Source organism: Mauremys reevesii, linkage group 14 (genome assembly GCF_016161935.1).
Source record: "Mauremys reevesii isolate NIE-2019 linkage group 14, ASM1616193v1, whole genome shotgun sequence".
Taxonomy (NCBI): Eukaryota; Metazoa; Chordata; order Testudines; family Geoemydidae; genus Mauremys; species Mauremys reevesii.
In genome coordinates, this window is record NC_052636.1 from 31,989,642 (window position 1) to 32,002,810 (window position 13,169).

The window sequence follows — 13,169 nt, forward strand, 5'->3', positions numbered from 1 at the left end:
CTATGGGGCTAATCCTCCTCGTTCCCATGCCAGAAAATATGGCATTCAGATAGTCCCCAGGGTAATAGATAGTGATTATGTGGGAAGAATTTATGTTTAGATTTGGGCTCATATGCCAAAACAGCTGCACCAAGGGGACTTATGGGCCCAGATGGTGATTCTTCCCTTCCCTTTTTGGCTAACACATTTTGTTAGTGCCTGGCCGAGTTCTGCCGCACTCATAGCTGCTTTTTTTGGCTGTTCGCCAAGCCCTCCCTTTTTCTTGGCTGTTCGCCAAGTCTTAGCTGCGAAGCGGTGTCCTTGATTGAAGTCGGTGTTTTTTCTTTAGCTTTTTTCCGTTAACTCAAGTTAACTCATTCTGTTCTTTTTGGATTTCATTGATAGTCATGCCTTTTTCATTGAAATGCTAAATTTTGGCGAAGCATTTATGATCCCTTTAATTCAGGCCCAACGTATTGTCCAAACCTGTAATTATTGTGCCAGTCCCGAATTGGGTGTTAATCCCCGTGATCTTCAATTCAATCAAATTTGGCAAATGGATGTCACGCTTTATCCCCCCTTTTTTCCCTGGAAATATTTACATGTTACCATTGATACCTACTTTCATTATATTTGGGCCACCCCCCCAATGGGGCGAATAGGCCAAATATGTACTTAATCACATTTTTGCTGCGGTGGCCTTAATGGGCCGCCCCCCCCGACAGATAAAAACCGATAATGGCCCCGCCTACATTTTTCACAGGTTTGCGGATTTTTGCACAAAAGAGTACCTAATAAAGCAAAATAAAACAGTGGGGGATGATGGGCCATCCCTGGGCGCCAAGCAAAATTAATTAGCGATAGTATTGTTTATTCTAAATACTTTAAATATCTTTCAGAATTTTATAGCCACTGAATGACATTTTAAGACGGAAACCCCGCTCCCATGCCCATCTGTCAAATATAGGCAGAGCCCGGACCCTACTTGGTATGGCCCCGTTCCATTGATAACCTGGGGACGAGGGCATGCCGCTGTGCTTACTTCCACCGGTCCGTTGTGGGTCCCTGCCAAAAATGTGCAACCGTGGCACGATGACATGGAATCAAAGCCTCAAGAACCCGATACCCAACTTCAATCTGAACCTAACCGAGACCTTTCCAGTGTGCCGAGCCACAAAGATGGCACCGAGGGTTACCTGGGGGCAGGTGAAGCGACTGGCGCAGCAGGCTCAGCAAATGCTGGAGAATAACAAGGCTGAGCCTACCCCCGAAAATTTTACTGCTGCTATTTTTGCCTGTTTGATTGCTAATTCCTTTACCATATTGTTGTGTTGTTTTTGTGTGTTACCGGCTGGGGCCGAACCCGAATTGCATAGCCGCATGCGTTATAATATATGGGCTCGACTTGCGGTCCTTGCCAATCAATCTTCCTTTTGTTTACAGCAGGCCCCTGAGATGCATGGCCTGTTGGGCACCTGCCTGGTCCCAGTATGCAAGGCGCCAGGCGATGCTGCAGATGCAATAGGGATGTTAATTATATTAATGCCACCGAGATTCGATATTCTTCCATGAGCCTATGGGGTCAGGCCACTTATGTGAAACCCGCGAGTGCCTTGTCCCTTTTTACCCCATGGGTAGCCAATTATGCCAGTTTGACCTGTGTACGGATGGTTAATTGCACACATCACAAGCCCCCAAAAGGATGTTTGCAGGTGGGTACCCCGGGATGGAACTGTACACACTTTCAAAATGTGTCCAGCAATTACGGGCACATCTTGTTACCGGAGGGTTGATTTTCTACATGTGGTCAGAGGACCTTTAATTATATTCCGGCCAACATTTCAGAAGCTCAATGCTGCCTAAGCAGGCTCACGTTGATACTCCCCACGAGGTCAATGTTGACCGGCTCCCAAACTAATGAGACCCGCACCCGACGCCGGCAAAGCTCAATCCCCATGAGATTAGATTGTAATGCCAATGTCAGCCTTTTCAGTTGGGCTAAGTACATCTTTCTGGCTGCCATCCATGGGATGGGCTCGAATTGTTTTGCAATATGCTTTGATTGTTATCGCCTGCTTGATTGGTTTTGTTGCTTTGCTCAGTGTATTCCTAATATAATTAGGATGTGTTTTACACCCTGTTGGCGCAAACCCCTGCCTACATTCCAGGCCGTCATGTATGCCCATAGAATCATGAAACATGCGGACCAGGCACGGGTTGACAAAACAGAAAAAGAGGGGATGTAGGAACGTTACACTTCTTAAGCACTAAGGGTAGGAAAACCGCCCCAACATTTAGAGCGGCTGAAGTGGTTCCCACCCCCCCACACTTCCAGTCAGGAGACACACTGATAGAGCGCTGACCAGGTGTTTACCACTGGAGTACGCAGTGCATAAAGCACCAATCAGGAGAGGGGGCGAGGAGCTGGCTTGTGTTAGTACATGCGTATAATAGGATGATTTATGTAACCAATTATAATATATAGACGTGGAAATCCCCGTTCGGGGCACTCCACCGGAACAGACTGACTGACTTGGCTTCATTCATTGCTACACCTCCTACTTCAAAAGATTAAAAAGTGTGAAAAGAGAGGTATTTTTCTCCGTGATGCAAACATTCCGACATAGAAGACCCCTTCTACCAACACATATGGCTGAAGATCCTGAGATATATGAACTCACAGAAGTGGTTGGGACCTACGTTGGGACAAACCACAATGAGAACCAGGGTTCAGTTGTTGGCAATGGGGATTAAAAGAAAACTAACATATATGACAAGAATTTCTGATCTTTGAATGTATTGTTGTTACGAATTAAAATGAAATTATAGGTGAAGTTATTGGTTAAAGAGTAAGAGACTGTGTGATAATCTGAATTATTTTGGAAAACTGAAAGTTGTCTTGTTTTTGTGTTTTGTTAGTCGTACAGGAAATGATGGCTAATCTTGAAAAGTTAATTTGATTTAATTTACCCTGGTTCCTCAACTGTAGCTACAGCTCTAGTACCCATCAATCCAAAGACTGAGAGAAATGGAGTGTTCCAACCATTGTCCTTTTTAATATCTTATTGTTCCTCTCTCTGTTTTTTGTGCTGGCCTTTCTATTCTATCATTTTCTGCCTTTGTTTAGTGGTAACAGTTGGTTTCCATCACTCACGTTTGTTTGTTTAAATCTCTATCTGTTGTTAAATAAATTTTTTGCTTGTTTGAAAACTGTACTCAGGTGCTGTGTGAGATACAGTAGCAATGCTCCACAGTAACAACTAGTAACCTGGGATACTTGGGGAAGAGAGGATCTGGGATTTCACCGAGTATCTGGTGATTCAGGCTGGACCCCAGAGGGGGACACATTGAAGGAACTCAGGGGTTAAGGTGGCTGCTGTAGCTCAGAGGAGGGTGCCTGAGTTCCAGCAGGCTGGTGAGTTTGGTCACTAACATCCAAATGAAAAACTCCCTCTTCCTAGTGACAGGTGGCAACAAGGAGACTCTCAGCCCTCAGCACCCTGAGAAGGGTCATAATGTGTCTCTGTGTTGATCCACCTGTCAAATTCACACAGGGAAAGCTCCCAATAGCACAAAACTCTGCCCTATGAAATCATGGAACATGTGCTCTTTGGAAGGGGGCAGACAAAGGCCTTTAGGACCAGGCGTCCGTCACTGTCAAAAAATCATCTCCCTCCTGCAGGTCACTGGCAGCCTGAATTTGTTCCTTATCCTCCCAGAGTCTGGGGGCTGGAATCAGCACTACCCAGCCCCTCCGTATGTAGCAGGAACAAACACAAACCTGGTCTTTAAAACAAGCTGTCCCCTTCCTTCTCAGGGAAGATTTTTCTGTGATTGAAGTTGAGCTTCAGTTCCCCTCTCCTAGGGGTGGGGAGGGTGTGGGGCCAGCTCCCAGTGAGATCTGTTTTCACCTTTGCTCCCTTTCAGTCACTCTGGGAATCCTAACTCTGCTCTCAGCTGTCAGGCAGCTTCCAGCCCATCCACCCTACTTGCTAACTCTGTGGGCATGTCTCACTCCCTCTGCCAGCACAGAGAGCCTGCAGGAAAGCTACTCCTGCCAGCTGCATTGGTGGTATAGTGGTGTGTGTAGGTGCTTTGCAAGCAGTTGATCTGGGTTTGATTCCCAGCCAATGCAATAATGGCTTTTCTCTTTTGTTGTTTCCTCATCTGGAAGTGGTTTAATTTCAGTCACATTGTGTTACAATCACATTATCTATAGAATGAGACAATAAATGTGTCGAAGTCCAGCAGGTCATACAGGATGGAGGCACACAAGGGGCTGGAATGTGTCATCTGAGAAAGACAGAACCCCTGGAAACCTGCATCTCCCATCCCCTGTCCTTGCGTGTTATGATTCCAGCTGCGTGAGCTGTTTGTAGGATGTTCCTGCATGTTGGGGAAATGAAGTTTTGAGTCAGTTTTTGCTCCTGCAGATTCCTTTGCTGTTACAATTATAATGACATGAACAAAAGGGAGGCACAATAAACATAAACCCCAAGTTGCAATACAGGTGGGGAAGGGGAAGATCACGGTTAAGCCAGACACGTCAAAATAAAAATTAATACAAAAAAGTGGAGGGGGGAAGAGATCAGGTATGTGGAGATCCCCTTGATATTTGAACTCAAATTGTTAGAATCAAAGTTCAGACTTGACACTGGAAAACCTGCAACTACCTGTCTCTGTGAACACCTATGATGAGCAAGATGGAGTTGGGACACCTGTTCTGCTTCAATCATTTATTGTCTCTCTGTTCTCTCCTTCTTCTCCCCCCAATTCCTCGTCTCCAATGTCTCTGCCTCTCTCCTCTTGCTCCCTCTCCCCTTCCCTTTACAGGAACTCACAGTCTACAGCATTTAGGACAAGCCAGAGCTCCCATGTTCTGCACATGAGCCTGTGTCAGAGGACGTGTGACCCAGGTCAGAACCAGTCACCAGATCAATATGACCCTTTATGGGCGACTTCTCTGCCTGCTCGGCAATTTACATCTCCCCCCGCCCGCAAACAGGGTGGGGTACAGCTCTGACAGAGGCCTAACAGGAGAAATTTCAGCTCAAAGACAAATTTGTGTGAAATGCTGAGAAGTGAAGAGCCCCCTTCCCTTCCCCACAAATCCCCAGAACTCTAGTGTCACCCCCATGGCACCAGCACAGGGAACCCAGTGAGATGGGGTTACAGAATACAAGGGGGAGGGAGCAGGGGAGAGAGGTGACAGGGAATCTCTCTCTTTCCTTCTCTCTTCACTTTCTGTTCTTCTCTTTCCTTCCAGGAACTGCAGTCACAGCAGGGAGGGGTTTGTCTCTTTATTAGGGATCCCTCTGTGTCACAGAGGCTGCAAAAGTCATAGATTCTGTGACTTCTGCAGTGGCCACTGCGGCTGACTCCGTGGCTGCCCCAGCAGCTGGCCTGGGGGCAGCCTGAGCAGTGCTTCCAAGGGTGCAGGAGCAGCCACAGCTCAGTGGCTCCTGGCACCTGTCCCGAGGTGGCCGGAGCAGGGCTGGCCTCTGGGGCTCCCCTCACCTGGCAGCCTCTGAAGTGGCAGTGGGTCCCCGGGGCTTCTCCCCCAGTACATGGTGCCACGGGCCCCCTGGACTCCCTGCGCCCACAGCTGGTGCCACGGACCCCCTGGGCCTCCCTCCCCAAGATTCAATGAGGGGTATTTATGGTATAAGTCATGGCCGGGTCATGGGCAATGAGCTTTTGGGTTTTGCCCGTGATCTGTCCATGACATTTACTAAAAATACCCGTGATTAAATCTTCGCCTTCCTCATTATCGATCAAATAAATCGAAACGCCTCCACCTGCAAGTGGATTTAGCCCAGGAACCTCAGAGTCAGCAACTGTTACGCCCCCACTGAGCTCTCTGGTCAGGTGTCCTAGCGCTGGAAGCCTCCTGTTTAGATCCTAAAATAGCGTTTTTGCACCAGGGGGGCTGAAATTTTGGACCGGACATTGTAGCTCCACCGTTATTTTACTGAATTGCTTCAAAACAGCAAGTTAAGAAAAGCAGCAAAGAATCCTGTGGCACCTTATAGACTAACAGACGTTTTGCAGCATGAGCTTTCGTGGGTGAATCCCCACTTCTTCTTGGCTTGCATCTGAAGAAGTGGGTATTCACCCACGAAAGCTCATGCTGCAAAACGTCTGTAAGTCTATAAGGTGCCACAGGATTCTTTGCTGCTTTTACAGAACCAGACTAACACGGCTACCCCTCTGATACAAGTCAAGAAAGTCTCTTAAGTGCCAGGCTCTCTGCCATGGAAACAGCTGTCCCTGCTCTGCAGGAGTCGGTGCGTTCCACACAGCAACGTACACACCTGCTCCGCACTGAAGGGGGGTCAGACAGTGACAGGGTTGGTAACACAAATACTTCAGACTATTAACTCCAGGTCCCTTCCTTTCTTTAACCCAGGATGTGCCAGTCACCTGGTAACCATGGTGTTATCTTCACCTTAAAATACCTCTCAGTACATTTTCAGCAACCCTCCACCCCTGCCTCCCTGCAGCCAGCCTCTGTCTCCAGCCAGCCCCGCACGCCCGGCTCCAGCCAACCCCTGCTGCATCCCCCTGCCCTGCCTCCAGCCAGCCCCGCACCCCCTGCCCCTGACACGGCATCAGTGAGACTGATACTGGAATACTGCCTTCAGTTTTGGTGTCCTTGTTTGAAAAAGATGTTGTGAAATTGGAGCTGGGGCAGCAAAGAGCCACCAAATGTTCTGAGGGCTGGAGAAAAATGCCTTCTAGTGAGCTATTGAAAGAGCTCAACCTGCTTAGCTTATCAAAAGAAGATTGAAAGGTGACTTCATTGAAGTCTTGAAGTGCCTTAATGGAGAGAAAATACTGGGTATTAAAGGACTCTTTAAAATAGCAGAGAAAGGAATAACAAGACCCAATGGCTGGAAGGTGAAAAGAGACAAATTCATATTACAACTAAGGCACAAATATTCAACAGTCAAGATGATTCACCACAGGAACAAGCTACCAAGGAAAGTGGTGGATTCTCCATCTCCTGATGTCATTTCATGAAGACTAGATGCCTTTCTGGAATGTGTTTGCCCCCAAAATAGCTCTTGTGTCATACAGGAGGCCTGTGATATGCAGGGGGTCAGATTAGATGCTCTAATGGTCTCTTCTGGCCATAAAGTCGACTCATTTCTGAAAATCTGAGTGTAGCATTGGGAGCAGCGTCTGATGTTTCCCTGTCTAGCCGGCTTGCTGCCTAGAACGAACGCTCCTTGAGTGGGGTGATCCACAGGGAGTAGCTCAAACCTCCAAAGTGCCTGGCCAGGGGCAGGACATTAGCCCAGCAAGGGAGGGGTGTGGCAGTGATATCACAAAGGCCTTTTGCAGGCCCTCAGACTATTGGTCAAAGGTGGTGGGGAGGTGGTGACCTCACAGAGAGATGCTGACATCCGCCAGGCAGGACCGGGGCGAGGGGCCAGGGAAACCTCAGAGACCCCTGTGGCTTTGCTCCAACAAGTCTCCTTCTCCAGGTCTCTCTCTGAGGACTGAGAGAGTATTCGGGTTCACGGACGTGAGCGCCAGGAGGAACCTCTTTCGAGTTTTCTCCTTCCCTTTTAGTGATTTTACTAGAAAACAGCCGTCCCTGTTTAGAAGGTAAGAGCCTCCTGGAGGTTTGAAACCTGTTCAGTCTGATCCATCTGGTGACAGGTCACTTCCCTTCTCTATACCTCAGGCTCCTCCCCATCTGCCCAATGGGAACAGGGACAGTTCTCAAACTCTGGGCAGTCGTGAGCCTGAGTGAGATAAGGGGCGATAAAGCCCTCTGTGAAGGAGAAAGGGGAGTTTCACGGTGTTTAACTCCAAGGAAATCTAAAGTTTGCTAAAATGTCTAGTCTGCGGAAACAAGAAATGGTCGGGGCCAAACTTTTTAACCACTGCCTTTTCTAAAGCCCATTCAGGGGTGAGTGTCCCTGTCTTTTAGGTACCTGGGGTTCTTTGCCAGCAGGAGAGAAGAGGTTCCTGCCTCCATTTTTGTGGCCTTAACAAACCAGGTGTTGTGCCCCAGTTCTCATCTGAGATCCCTGAAAAAGAACATCTTCCCATCCATGAACAAGACAGGACCTATCTTTCAAAGGGGAACAAAGAGACCCCTGGGACTTACAGACTAGCTAGCCTCACTTCCATAGCTGGAGAGATACTGCAATACATTCTTAAACAGTTTGTCAGCAGCACCTACAGGAGAATTTGGTTCTTAGGACAAGTGAGCATGGATTTGTCAAGAACAAATCATCCCAAACCCAGCCTCTTTCCTTCTTTGGCAGGGTTCCGGGCCTAGTGGAGGTGGGTAAACAGTAGATGGGATCTATCTTGGGGTCACTAAGGCTTTTGACACAGTCCCGCAGGACATTCTCACAAGCAAACAAGGGAAATGAGGTCTAGATTCAATCAGTGTCACGAGGGTGCAGAGCTGGTTGAAAGCCCAGACTCCAAGGGCCCTTCTCCATGTTTGGCTGCCCAACAGAGAGGGGGCACCTCGTGGGTCCGGCAGGGATCAGTCCGGGGTCCGGTGCTATTCAATAGTTTCATGAATGATTTGGAAGATGGAGTGGAGAGCATGCTTCTAAAATGTGCAAATGACACCAAGCACTTTGGAGCACAGGACTGGAATTCAAAACGCCCGTAACAAATTGGAGACTTGGTCTTCTTGAGCCAAACCCCATGGCTGGGCCCCTCTCTCTAGACTGGGCTGAAGTGAAACCCCAGAGCCAGACACTCCTCCTCCTGGGCAGTGCGCTCCGACCTTGAATGGTCAGATGCTGCTTAGCGCTGTCAGAGCAACTTTGGCTGGGGGATTCTCCCAGCACTTTCCAATAGCGGGAAGGTACGAAATCCCCATTTGCCTGCTGGGGACGGAGCCCTAGAGGGGGGAGCAACTTGCCCAAAGTCCCACCGGAAAAGGAAAACAACCAGCAGTGGAACCAATAGGGGTGTCAGGATCTTGGAGGCGCTGTCACCCCCACACTAGGGCGGTGTTATGCACCCCCTGCGGCTGGCCGAGTTTCTCCGTCTCTTGGCAATAAGACAGCCTAGAACCCCAACCAGGGTTATTCTATCTGCTACCCAAGATCCATAAACCTGGAAATCCTGGATGCCCCATCATCTCAGGCATTGGCACCCTGACAGCAGGATTGTCTGGCTATGTAGACGCTCCATCATCATTCCACACAAAGATGGACTACAAGCCGTCAGGAACAGTATCCCCGATAATGTCACAGCTGAACTTTGTGACTTTGTCCTCACCCATAACTATTTCACATTTGGGGACAATGTTTACCTTCAAGTCAGCGGCACTGCTATGGGTACTCACATGACCCCACAGTATGCCAACGTTTTTATGGCTGACTTAGAACAACGCTTCCTCAGCTCTCGTCCCCTAATGCCCCTACTCTACTTGTGCTACACTGATGACATCTTCATCATCTGGTCCCATGGAAAAGAAAACCCTTGAGGAATTCCACCATGATTTCAACAATTTCCATCCCACCTACAACCTCTGCCTGGACCAATCCACACAAGAGATCCACTTCCTGGACACTACTGTGCTAATCGATGGTCACATAAACACTACCCTATACCGGAAACATACTGAATGCTATACTTACCTACATGTCTCCAGCTTTCACCCAGACCACATCACACAATCCATTGTCTACAGCCAAGCTCTAAGATACAACCGCATTTGCTCCAACCCCTCAGACAGAGACAAACACCTACAAGATCTCTATCAAGCATTCTTACAACTACAGTACCCACCTGCTGAAGTGAAGAAGCAGATTGACAGAGCCAGAAGAGTACCCAGAAGTCACCTACTACAGGACAGGCCCAACAAAGAAAGTAACAGAACCCCACTAGCCGTCACCTTCAGCCCCCAACTAAAACCTCTCCAGTGCATCATCAAGGATCTACAACCCATCCTGAAGGACAATCCCTCACTCTCACAGATCTTGGGAGACAGGTCAGTCCTTGCTTACTGACAGCCACTCAACCTGAAGCAAATACTTATCAGCAACCACACAACAAAAACACTAACCCAGGAACCTATCCTTGCAACAAAGCCCATTGCCAACTCTCTCCCCATATCTGTTCAGGGGACACCATCATAGGACCTAATCACATCAGCCATGCCATCAGGGGCTCATTCACCTGCACATCTACCAATGTGATATGTGCCATCATGTGCCAGCAATGCCTCTCTGCCATGTACATTGGCCAAACCAGAGAGTCTCTACATAAAAGAATAAATGGACACAAATCAGACATCAAGAATTATAACATTCAAACACAGCCAGAGAACACTTCAATCTCCCTGGTCACTCAATTACAGACCTAAAAGTCGTAATATTACAACAAAAAACCTTCAACAACAGACTCCCACGAGAGATGCTGAATTGGAATTAATTTGCAAACTGGACACCATTAAATTAGGCTTGAATAAAGACTGGGAGTGGGTGGGTCATTACACAAAGTAAAACTATTTCCCCATGTTTATTTGTCCCCCTACTGTTACTCACACCTTCTTGTCAACTGTGAGAAATGGGCCATCCTGATTGTCACTACAGGTTTTTTTCTCCTGCTGATAATAGCTCACCTTAACTGCTCACTCTCATTATAGTGCGGATAGCAACACCCATTTTTTCATGTTCTCTGTGTATATATATATCTTCCTGCTGTATTTTCCACTGTATGCATCTGATTAAGTGGATTTTAGCCCACGAAAGCTTATGCTCAAATAAGTTTGTTAGTCTCTAAGGTGCCACAAGTACTCCTCATTATTTTTGCAGATAAATTCATGGAGGTGAAGTCCATTAATGGCTATTAGGCAGCCTGGGTAAGGAATGGTATCCCTAGCCTCTGTTTGTCAGAGGGTGGAGATGGATGGCAGGAGAGAGATCACTTGATCATTGCCTGTTAGGTTCAGTCCCTCTGGGGCACCTGGCATTGGCCACTGTTGGCAGATAGGATATGGGGTTGGATGGACCTTTGGTCTGGCCATTCTTATTTGCTTATGAAGGGAAGGGCAGAGCCCTACAACAGAGTTTCTGTAGTGTAGTGGTTATCACGTTTGCCTAACACGCAAAAGGTCCCTGGTTCAAAACCAGGCAGAAACATGATGGCTTAATTTTTCCCAACTCCTAGTGGCCTGTCCCTGCTGTTGTAGGAGCAGCAGTGACTTCTATTGCTCAATAGGTCTGTTATACTTTCCCCATTCCCATTTTTGTCTCCTCTCCCTCTCTGAATGCCTGTGAAGTGGCTTCCCCCCTCCCCCTCCCTCCTGCAATGCTTGTGGGATGAAGGGGCTGGTTGAACAGCTGGAAGAGCAGAAGAGCTGCTAGATAGACAAGGTGTCTGGGACTCTCATTAGGCAGCGATCACACACCCAGAGCATGGACATTGCCCAAGGTGGAGTGTGACCCACCAGATGCAGCCAAGTCATCTCTAGTCGCAGGCCATGAGGAGCAGGTCCTTAAAAGGGGAAGGGGCCCTGTGCTCAGGAGTCACTCACAAGCTTGTACCTCCAGTGAATGCCCTTCGCCCGGACCGCCTGGCCAGTGGTTCGCTGCATTGCAGTTCATTGTGCCTCAGGAAGACTTACCTTCATCGCACCGTCCATCGCGGCGCTGTGGGACACGTACCTTGCAGAATCCTGTGCCTGCCTCTTGGCTTCCCAGGGATGGCTACTTGCAGCCCAGGAGAAGAAGGATGGTTCTGGTGAAAGGACGACAAGCAAAGCACTGGGAGGAAATTTGGGTGCGGGCTCTGCGCTGGGGGTGGGGGTGGGGGTGCAGGAGGGGTGGTGCAGCTCCCAAAGTGACCGGTACACACAACCCTCTGGCAGCAGCTCCTAGATGAGTGGGGCCAGGGGATCTCCATGTGCTGCTGTCTGCAGGCGCTGCCCCCAGAGCTCCCATTGGCTACAGTTCCTGGCCAATGGGAGCTGCAGAGTTGGTGCTCAGGGCAGGGGCAGCACGTGGAGACACTCCCCCCACCCCAGGGGATGCTGGGACATGCCAGCCACTTCTGGGAGCATCACGGAGGGGCGGATGTAGAGTGGGCAGGGAGCCACCTTAGTGCTGCTGGCACATCTCTGCACACCCGTTGTGGGGGGAGGGGAGCAGAGGGCCTCCATGTGCTGCCTGGGGTAGGGGCAGTGCACAGAGCTGCCTTCCCTCCCGGGTCTATTCCAGGAGTGGGTGGGTGGGGTCTTTTGGCCTGCAAGGTGCAGCAGGTCAGACTAGATGATCACACTGGTCCCTTCTGACCTTAAAGGCTCTGAGTCTAAAAGGGAGAGGGAAGTAAAGGAATTTAAAAAAAAAATAAACCAAGCATTGTAATACCAGGATGACTCCAACTGCTCATTATATAGTCCCACCCCTTTCTTCCTCCACTGGGTGTTTAATGACCTGTTGGGATTTGGGACACTGATTCTCTCATTCCATTGATAAACTGATACAACATGACTGAAATTAAACCAATTCCCAGTGGAGGAATCATCATATCATTGCATTGGCTGGGAATCGAACCCAGGTCAACTGCTTGGAAGGCAGCTATGCTCACCACTATACCACCAATGCATCTGGTGAAAGTCTCTGATTTTTCACACTTGGTGATTGGTCACCTTACTTCTCAGCATGAGGCGAATGTCTCTGTGGTCTCTGCCATTCATCGTGGGGAGTTTCCCCACTGATAACAGTTCTTGCTGGGTTGGGGATGGGAGACAGAAGAGGCGTTTATTCTGTTTCATTCCCCTCCATTTTCTGTTCCTCCCCTTCCCTTCCAGGGTCCTCCCTTCCATTTCAGACTGTGCAGTGACACCCTCCCCGCACCCAGGACTCTCGAGCCTCTGGAGCAGCACGATCCCATGAGATCCTCAGTGACCCAGGGTCTTTTCCAACTTCCAGGAGACCCAGCTTGAATCTAAAGGAAGCTCTGTTCCTTCCTGGGATCCTCTCTCCCTTCCTGGAGATCAGGATCATGAAGCCTCTGCCTTGCCTCCTGGGTCTGAATTAATGTCCCATTTCCCACTATCTGCTCGAAAGAAACAAATGTTTCTAACCCAGGTGAGCGGCGTTAATTCAGCTGGAATCCTTCACCCACATTCCTTAGGAGATACAGACTCTCTGTGACACAGACTGACTGGGGTTCATCTCTGCATGTCCCCAATGGGGAAG

At 48.9% G+C, this 13,169-nt stretch overlaps 2 non-coding genes across 2 annotated transcripts; one reads left to right on the forward strand and one right to left on the reverse strand.

Annotated features, from left to right (window-relative positions):
- The first annotated feature begins 11,035 nt into the window (after nt 1-11,035).
- TRNAV-AAC lies at nt 11,036-11,108 on the forward strand. The gene has a single exon. It is a non-coding gene; the product is annotated as a tRNA-Val (tRNA).
- A 1,392-nt stretch (nt 11,109-12,500) lies between these two features.
- On the reverse strand, nt 12,501-12,572 carry TRNAG-UCC. Its single transcript has one exon. It is a non-coding gene; the product is annotated as a tRNA-Gly (tRNA).
- Between the last annotated feature and the right edge of the window lie 597 nt (nt 12,573-13,169).